Below are 10215 nucleotides of genomic sequence, written 5' to 3' on the forward strand. Positions count from 1 at the left end.
AATAAAGATGGTTCTACTGCAAAGTCAAGTAACCTCTCCTTTTTGTTTGCCTCTGTACACAATAAAACTGTTAAAGTATAATTTTCAAAAAATATAACATCGTGACTCTCATACAAATATAAAATGAATAGTTTCCAAAGTTTTATTCAACTCATTAATTAATGAGGGAACCAATAAGATGTTATAACTGATTCAAAGAGCATTTGAGAAGCTGGGTATTTACAGAAAATATTAGCATAAGATTGCTGGGTTACAAACTGGTTAAAGTCCAACAAGAAAACAAACCAGAACCTTTGGGATCATCTGTTGTATTAGACAGAAATTATTCACATCTCAAACAAAAACCAAACAATAACTTTTGCCCAAAGACAACAGAAAACTAAGCCCACTATGCTGGTAAATGCCCTGTCATTTCTTCTGCCTATTTCCAAGTTTAAAAAAAATTTTCTGACAGAGTAAAAATTGTTTGGTAAGGGAGGAGGGTATAGTTGGCTCTGGAAACAAGGGAGTTAGGCAGGGTTCTTGGAGCCCATACCTCCTTCCTCCAGACCCGGGATGGGAAATGACTCTTCTAACAGCCTTCCAAACCTGGAGTGAGCTTCTCCTTACAGAACTGCAAAAAGGAAGAAATAGAAAAGAAAAAAAGGAGCAATAGGTCCAAAGTAAGCCCAAAACTCAACAAGGCAAACAATACCGTCTACACACTAAATAATGAGGCTTGAGAATAACCTTATTTGGCTCCATGTCTCTTATTTTAGGCACACTGGGGCAGGGGCTGTCCCCCAAGGCCCTGGGCAGCCCAGCCCCCTCTCACAGTCCTGGAGACTGGGAAGTCAAAGATTAAGGTGCCAGCAGAGTCTGTGTCTGGTGAGGGCTTGCTCTCTGTGTCTAAGTTGCTGCAACATCTGGAGGGGACAAATATTGTATCCTCATATGGCAGAAGGAATGGAAGGAAAGAGCTCTCTGGGTTTCCTGGGTACATTCCACACTGCAGCTCTCATGGGTTGTACTCTTCTGCCTTTTGGCTTTCACAGGCTGGAGTTGCATACTTGTGGTTCTACAGTCCTGGGGTCTTAAGGATAGCCTCACTCCCACCACTCCACCAGACATTGCCCTGTGGTGGCCCCACTCCTGCGGCAGTTCTCTGCCTGGGCTCTGAGGCTCTCTGGGGCATCCTTTGAAATCTAGGTGGAGGAATCCATGCCCCCCAGGTCTTGCGCTCTGTGTACCTGCATAGTTAGCAGCATGTGGAAACTACCAAGGTTTATTCCTGTGCCTTCTGGAGGGGCAGCCCAACACACCAACCCCACCTGAGCCAATCCAGGGCAGCCAAGGGATACTGCACCAGAAGGTGAGGAGCAGAAACTTGAGGCAGCCCCGGACAGAGTTTGGAGGTTCCACAAGTTCCCTGGGCTTCTCCAGCACCATGAGCCCTTCCCTTGAAACCATTCTGCCCTCAAGGCTCTAGTACCCTGGCCCTGTGATAGGAATGGCAGCCTTTAAGATCTCCAAAATGCCTTCAGTGACATAATTCCATTATCTTGATGAATAGCAACTGGCTTCCTTCTCTTCATTCTAATCTCCTTATCAAAGGTTCACTTGAGCACACCATTTGGTGTTCTCTCCTGCATATACCTTTTATTTCCTTACAACCTACCCAGGCTAAGATTTTTCCAAGTCTTTAAGTTCTGTTTCCCTTTTAATTATAAATTCCATCTTTAATTCATTTCTCTCTCTTGCATTTTACTCTAAGAATTCAAGAGAAGCTATGCCGTACCCTCAACACTTTGCTTAGAGATTTCTTCCATTAAATATCCTAGTTCACATCTGCCTCCCACAGACTACTAGGACATGGACACTGCTCAGCCAAGTTATTTGCCAATTTGTAACAAGAATGGCCTTTCCTCCAATTTCCAATAAGATATTCCTCATTTTCATCTATGACCTCCTCGAAATGGTCTTTACTGTCCATATTCTGTTCACAACATTCTGTTCATGATCTCTTAATTTCTAAGAAGACTGAGGCTCTCCACAGCTCCCCTCTTCTGAGTCGTCATCCAAATAGCCCTTTATGGTTCAGCTTCTAGCCATTAACCAGTTCCAAAGCTGCTTTCACATTTTTAGGTATTTGTTACGGAAGTGGGTATTTGTTACACTATTTCCACTTCTTAGAGTTTAGGTATTCGTTCCACTATCTCCACTTCTTGGAGATAGTGACAAGAGGCAGGGAAATTCTGGGCAGAAGAGAGTAAGTCCATGGCAAGGGCCCCACCCACAAGCTGAAAAGCTTAATACCACGGCCCAAAGTGAGAACTTTACATCCTGTTTTCCCACTAAATGTTGCCTTATCCAAAATCACCCATGGCCTGCCCCACCCCCCATCCTATTCCCATAAAATCTCCAGGCTCCACCAGCAGAGGGAGAAGAGAAGAGGAGAAGACGAGAAGCAGCTGGACATCAGAGACTATGGTTGGACATGGGAGAGAAGCAGCTTGACTTCAGAGGGACAGCCTGATGGCATTGCTTCAGAGAGGAGGTCAGTCAGGGACAGCTGGACTCTAGGGGAAGATTATCTTCCTGCACCATCCACTTTTCAGCTCCCCTTCCCACTGAAAGCCACTTACATCAGCAATAAAATTTCCCACATTTACCATGTCCAATTTGTTTGTGCGACCTCATTCCTCCTGGATACTGAATAAGAACTCAGGTGTCAGTGCAAAAGGCTGTCACACTGATTCTCCACTGAGCCGTTAACACTTAAACCATCTGCAAATGGCAAAGCTAAAAGAGAACTAACTGTAACACTCTTTCTAGGGCTTCAGGGGTAATGGGCACCTCCCTAGATGCTGCCGCGAGGCCACATGGAGTTTTGCTCCTGCTGGTGCCCAAAAGCCCTCACCCTGGCTCCTGCATCCATTCACCTGTGCTCCCCCTCCTGTGAGGGGTGGAACACAGAGGGACCAAGCAAGTAGAGTCCACCTTGCTGGCACCGAAGCAGCCAGCTATTTCTAGTGCCTATGCACTCCAGTTCTTGCCCACGAAAAAATCAGGGAAATTTCCTGCTTCATTGGTACCAATTTATGTCTTAGTCCATTCCTGCTGCTATCACAAAAGATCTTAGACTGGGTAATTTATAAACAATAGAAATTTATTATCTCACGGTTTTGGGAGCTGGGAAGCCCACTATCAGGGAGCCAGTGAATTTGCTGTCTGGTAAGGGCTTACTCTCTGTGTCCAAGTTGTTGCAACCTCTGGAAGGGACAAACACCATGTCCACACTTGACAGAAGGGATGGAAGGGAGGAACTCACGCCCTCAAACCCTTTTATAAAGGCATTAATCCCATTCCTGAGAGTGGAATCCTCATGGCCTAATCACCTCCTAAAGGTCCTGCCTCATAACACTGTTGCACTGGGGACTAAGTTTCAACATGAATTCCTGAGGCATGCAAACATTCAAAACACAGCAACAGCCTTCACTTACGGTGTTGCGGGAAACTGAGGACCAGACAGACCAATATGAGAGTGCAGGAGGATTGTTTATTTTAGGTACACACCAGCTCAGCAGACTCACATCCAAAAAGCTGAGCATTAAACAAAGACAGAGTCGGGTTTTTATAAGCAGACTTACAATAAATAAAACAAAAGCAGTTAACCATATGATAGGTCACATAATCTATGGCATAGCATAACTTGTGACCTTGCATAGCTGGTGGTCTTGTAGCTGCATTGAAAGAAAAACAACAGCTGGCCAAATACAGACATTTGTAAAACATAATCATGCTTAAGAAGCCTGGGAAAGGAGTAACAGTAAAAGAATTTGTCTTTTCTTGTCCTTCAACCTTGCTCTGGAGGGGGGGTGTCTGGAGTCCATTCCTTTGGCCTTGGCTTCTCACAGTGTTATCTTATAACTGTGCTTGAAGTGAGCTTGCTGCACTTTCCTCTGCTAGGCAGAGGAAAACTTGTGCTTTTCTTTTTAACCCTTGCCTTGCCTGTTACTTTTCTTAGAGTGAATGAATGCATATTTATTTTTAAATTTCTGCCTCAGTTCCCTCTTTGATGCCTTTTATAAAAGAAGTTTAATAGAAGGCATCACTATTACTTAGTTCTGCCTGAAAAGACAAGTTTTTTCTTTAGACAAGGTTCATATTTACACAGCGCCATTAGCTGAGTGGTAGTTTGCCTAGCTACTCTTGCCTCTATACTTGATTGAATGCTTCTAACAAGGAGAGGTAAGAGACAAGGGAGTATTAGGCAACTTCCTAGTATGGCCAGAGCCACTCCTATTAAAGTCTTGAACCCTCAGAAAAATAAAAACTAGGCTTCCAAAGAGAGAATCTGGAGACCACCCTTTCCAAGTTTGAACTGGAACATGGGCTTATTTTCTCATTCTTGCAGTTATTTCCATAATTTCCTTTCCATTATTATTCATTTCCAGGCAGCAATTTGTTAGATTGAACTTTCTACATACTCCTCCTTCTTGGGCTAGGAGGTAGTCTAAAGCTAATCTGTTCTGATAGATAGCATTCCTCATTTTTGTGGCTTGCTGGGCCAGATGGGTTTGGGTTCCCTTTTTGATAACATATATGAAGGTTACTGGGTATGTGTGTACATAGACATGTAAGGAGAAATCTGCAGTCCACCAACATTTTGGTAAGCATAATTGACTTTTGCTGTGTGCTAGGGTGCCATGATATGCAATACCAACAATCTTTCTCTGGGGTCCCAGGGGAACAAGGTGGAGTTACTCTTGGCATGCATACATATTTGTAGTTATTTCTATAGTATCTTTCCAAAGGTAGGTTACCACAGATGGGTGAGTCTTGGTATGCTACCTAACGAGCATCAAAATACAGAGAAATAAGCCCTTGGTAAAAGGGAGGGACCCTGGTTTGGTTTAAGAGGAGGCCTTCTTTTGACTGCACAAATTTCAAACCATTCACCAGGTGAAAACTTGGGGTCATAACACACATAAGGTTGGTTATTTCCTGGGTCACAAATTGAGTAGGTGGTCTGATTATAAGTACCAGTTCCTAAGTGAGTTCCTGTACACTCATAATAAGTATGGTACAATAGAGTTTTAGTTATACTGTTCCCTGACCAAGTAGTATGTGTACAGTGGGGACACCCTTCTATGGGTGATTCTTCTAGCATGGTTAAGGGGGGTAACAACAGCAAAACAACGTACAGTATATTCATATCCAGCAAGGATAAAAGAAGTCCTTACCTGGGGAAAGAGGTTGAGCACAGCGACAGAACAATAGTAAAACAGTGTTACAGGAAAACTACTAGTCCCAAGATTTCTAACTACATTTACTTGCTTGACAAGTCCTCAAGCTTCAGCCATGCATAGACTAGTCAGCTTCTGGTGTGTGACTAGAGCAGAGCTTGTTGTCTCCTCAAGCTTCAGTCGTGTGTAGACTGGTCAGCCACTGGAGTGACCAGAGCAGGCCTGTCGTCCTAAGCAGCAACTCGGTCTCATCGCAGGATCAGCCGAGTCAAGGGGTCTGGGTCCTGCTGGCTGGTTCACTTGTCCTGAGCTGCTGGTTTCAACCAACTATGGTGGATCCAAGACACAACACCTGCAACTTTAACAGCAGTGGGAGCGGACAAGATTACCATATGGGGCCCATCCCACATGGGTCTTAGAGACGTTGGGTTCTACTTTTTAACCTAAACAGAGTTACCAGGTTTAAAGGGGTGTCAGGTTTATAGGCATGTTTTTCATGTACCTAGTTATGAACACTTTGCATGGCTATTTCTAAAGCCTGCGTTTGTTTTCTTAAAGTTAATTCACCTAGTTACTGGAGATCACCTTTTTGTTTGACTTATGGTTTGGGGTTGGCCCACCGAACAAAATCTCATAGGGTAAATACCCAGTTTGTTTGGTGGGGGTGCACCTGACTCAGAGGAGAACCACAGGCAAAACCTGATCCTATCTCAGATGAGTTTCCTGGCAACATTTCTTCAGTAGCTACTGGAGTGTCCGGTTCATGCATTCCACTTTTCCTGAACTTTGCGGCCGATAGGTTGTGTGTAACTTCCATTTTATTTTTAACAGTCTTGTTAAATCTTGCACTATTTCGGCTACAAATGCCAACCCACTGTCTGATTTTAAAGTCAGACGCAGTCCAAACCTGGGGATAATGTCTCTTAGCAGTACTTTAGTCACTTCTTGTGCTTCTTCTGTCATGGTGGATAAAGCCTCAATCCATCATGAAAAATGTGCAAATAAACACTAGCGTATACCGATAGCCTCCAGTATGGGGCATTTCGGTAAAGTCTACAAGAAAGTTTACACAAGGCATGAAGGCATGGCTCCTTCTTCTGTTCAGCATCCCAGAGGCGGGATTCTTTTTCTCCCCGTTACCCAACCTTTGTAACTTTATGTAGTGGCTTAGCCATCAGTGAGAAATTTGGAATCCAGATATGGCAGAATCCTGCTGCCTTCAACTTCTAATGTGACCACTGGATCCTGGAGGCCTAATGAAAAGGAACCTGGTCTGTCCTAGTCCTCACATCCTTCAGTTCATGCCAGCCTGATCGGATCAGTATCTGGTTCCTCTAAGGTGCAGCAGCCCTTGGCCGATGACTTCCTTATACCACAGCATTTACCACTCTCTTTATTACCTTCTGGACATTCATCCTTCCATTGTCCTTTCTTTTTGCATCCTACACATTAATCTCTTTCTAGCCTTGTCTGACTCTTGAATCCCTGCCTAACTGGACCTCTTCCACATCCACCTTCGTGTCCACATCCTCTCACATTGCTAATCTCTCTTTCTATAGAAAGACTGCTGCCAACAGATTGACCTTTTTCTTAAGTCTTCAATCTGCTTCCTTTTTCCTTCTTGAGTTCTCCTGCTCCTATGGCCTGCGGGGCCAGGCAATGACACGGGTCCCACCCCCACGCACACACTGCCCTTGGTCTCTCCTGTTTCCTTCCGATTTCTGTTTTTACTTTCTTCTTTCCTTTCTCACACTTACTCTTTTGGGCTGGGTGGGATCTGCACAACCGTAGTCCCCCTGGGCCATCATTGGTCCAGAGGCTTGGCAGATGCCTGCTGCAAAATGTCAGAATTATGCCCTTCCATCTCCTTTGCTTTTCTCCGGGTGCCAGTCCCCACCCCCCTCTTTTTCCAGATAGAGCTGGGCTGGGGAAAGGGACTTAAACCTTGGCATGCCTAGCTGCCTGGCACCACACTTGTTAGTTTTGCCCTTTCCTGTTTTGTTCTCTGGTCCTGATTAACGTACACTGAGTGGCATTCATGCCTGCAGCTTCTGCTTGATGTCACCCTGGGCTTGCCCTACCAATGCTTTGTTTACCATGTGCTGATTTTCAGAAGCCTCAGGGTCAAATGGGGTGTAAAACAAGAATGCTTCACAAAGTCTCTGTAAAACTGACTTAGGCTCTCATCAGCTCCCTGAAGCACTTTTGAAATCTTCCCTATATTAATTGCCTTCTTTCTATCAGCTCTTATCCCTTGCAAAAGGAACCTTTTGGTACCTCTGCAAATGCTGAAGTTGAGTTGCATCCACCAGGTCTCAGTTGGGATCTTGATCTGGGAACTGACCCTGAGCATACGCCTGAGCATTCACTGTGTCTTCTGGTGCATGGGCTTCTAGCCAGTGGAGAGCTGCCTATGTTACTCTCCTGCACTCCTCAGTGTTAAATAATGTGAGGAGGAGCTGTCTGCAGTCTGGCCTGGTTGGATTGCGTGTCAGAAAGATTCATTGCATCAAATCTATAAGAGCTTGGGGCTTCTCCATGTAGGAGGGAATGTGGCATTTCCAGTTTAAAAGATCAGTGGTTGAAAAGAGCTGGTAGCTGAAAGTTCATTGCCCCCTTGAACCTGGCCTTAGTCGTCATAATAGATGGGTACTCACATCTCCCTGAGAGGTATTTGCATAGCTCAAGCATGGCCAGATCTGAGACTGCCGCTTAACTATCTTGACTTCCTTCCCTGGCCTCTCCAGGCTCCGATTCTCCTATTGGGGTGAAACTTGGGGTGTGTTAGCTCCTGAATCTCATTCCTGGGGGGATGTTAGCCTCGGTAAAGCAGGGTAGGCTGGGACACATGGAGGAAGAATCTGTGTTCCCTCTGGCAGCTCCTGCAAAACTGGCTTCTCTTGCTGTTTCTGGGACTTCCCCTTTAACTCTGTGTCTGCCAGTGAAGCTGCTAAATAGGGCTGGATCCAGGCCAGTCTTGTCTGTGCTATATTTAACCATGAATCAATTTAAGGAAAATTTGTCTGGGTACCCTGGCTGTCCTCCAACCCCTGTCACCACCTTAAATGCACAGCCAATTATCCCTATCTATAGTTCTTTCAGTCAGCCACCCAACACCAAGAGAAGACCATTCTAATTCACAGAGAGTTCTCAATCTTTGGGGGTTTAGCTTAACTCCATAATCCCTTGCAAAACCTTTCTTAAAGTTCTATAACATGTACTCCAATGGAGTAAGTTTTGATGACTTTCCTCCCATTCCTCCCTTTATGGCACAGCACAATCACCCTTGCACACTCACTCTTCCTCTCATTTCAGCCAACTATACCATCTCCTATTATGGGAGTTTTCAGATGCTACTTGGCTTTGGAGAGATCCTTATTCTCACTACATCTCTGAGCTGTAGGGTGGCTCCTATTAGCCACATGCAGATCACCACTAGTCTTAGTTGGCCCCACACTTTCTCAGAGCACACAGTCCATGCTAAGAGATCTGTGACGCCCCACTTTGCAGCTGATGAACCTAATTAGGCCTCTCCATTCACACACTTTCACACGCTTCCCCATTCCCAGTTCCTGTGTTCATAATTGGGGTGGCAAGCCACTCTCGCCCCCTCTACTTCCCCAGTTGGGGTGGCGAGCCATTCTCACCACCTCCAGTTTCCTAGTTAGGGTAGTGAGCCACTCTCACCACCTCCAGTTTCCTACTTAGGGTAGTGAGCCACTCTCACCACCTCCAGTTTCCTAGCTGACTTAGCGAGTCCCTCTCACATGCTGTGTCGACTGGGGTGTGAGATTCGTCCAAATTGTTGAGCCACTCCTGTCACCCCCAGCCCCTCTGGGTCAGACTATTCAGCACACTCCAGGAGGTTATTAGGCTCCCCTTCCATCCCCATGGGACAGGTCCTGCCTTGGGCCCCAAAACCTTACCGCGGTTCCTGAAGCATGCTGTTTCTGAAATTGTCCTGTAGCTCCTTTCAGGTTCCATTGCACTGCTGGGTAGGGGGCGCCGGGTCAGGGGAGGGCTGATTTCCCCTCCAGGCTGAAGTTCTTCCAGTGGTGTCTGGGGTCACAGGTCTCCTGAGGCCCAGGACTCCAGCCACCAGAGCCAAAGGAGACAGTAAACCTGCTGTCTCTGGTCCCTTCGTGGTCACCAAAAATGTTGCAGGAAACTGAGGACCAGAAAGACCAATATGAGAGTGCAGGAGGATTGTTTATTTTAGGTACACACCGGCTCAGCAGACTCACATCCAAAAAGCTAAGCATTAAACAAAGACAGAGTCAGGTTTTTATAAGCAGACTTATAATAAGTAAAACAAAAGCAGTTAATCATATGATAGGTCACATAATCTATAGCATAGCATAACTTGTGGCCTTGTGTAGTTGGTGGCCTTGCAGCTGCATTGAAAGAAAAACAACAACTAACTAAATACAGACATTTGTAAAACATAATCATGCTTAAGATGCCTGGGAAAGGAGTAACAATAAAAGAATTTGTCTTTTTTTTCCTTCAACCTTGCTCTGGAGCTGGGGGGTGTCTGGAGTCCATTCCTTTGGCCTTGGCTTCTCAGAGTGTTATCTTATAACTGTGCTTGAAGTGAGCTTGCTGCACTTTCCTCTGCTAGGCAGAGGAAAACTTGTGCTTTTCTTTTTAATCCTTGCCTTGCCTGTTACTTTTAGAGTGAATGAATGCATATTTATTTTTAAACTTCTGCCTCAATGGGAGGGGGTGAGGAAAGAAGAGAACTCCTCACAGTCAGATTTATAAGACAGTGGGAGAGGCCAGATAATTATTTCTGTCTCCTCTATGAAGAGGGAGAGTGAGGTGGCAAAGGAGCAGGTTTGAGAAGACTGTCCGGGGCTGAATTGTGTCTATCTGCCAACCCCTACCCCTACTGAATTGTGTCTATCTGTCAACCCCCACCCCTGCCACCAATTCATACATTGAAGTCCTAACCCCAAGTACCTCAGAATGTGAGGTATTTGGAGGT

At 45.3% G+C, this 10215-nt stretch overlaps 1 long non-coding RNA gene across 1 annotated transcript; it reads right to left on the bottom strand.

The window, feature by feature from the left end:
- Window positions 1–2391: 2391 nt before the first annotated feature.
- LOC126958830 (uncharacterized) lies at window positions 2392–9799 on the bottom strand. Its single transcript, XR_007727308.1, has 3 exons — window positions 9740–9799; window positions 9155–9396; window positions 2392–5586 (listed from the first exon to the last, which is right to left on the bottom strand). It is a non-coding gene; the product is annotated as an uncharacterized LOC126958830 (long non-coding RNA).
- Window positions 9800–10215: the final 416 nt, after the last annotated feature.

Source organism: Macaca thibetana, chromosome 7, assembly GCF_024542745.1.
Source record: "Macaca thibetana thibetana isolate TM-01 chromosome 7, ASM2454274v1, whole genome shotgun sequence".
NCBI lineage: Eukaryota > Metazoa > Chordata > Mammalia > Primates > Cercopithecidae > Macaca > Macaca thibetana.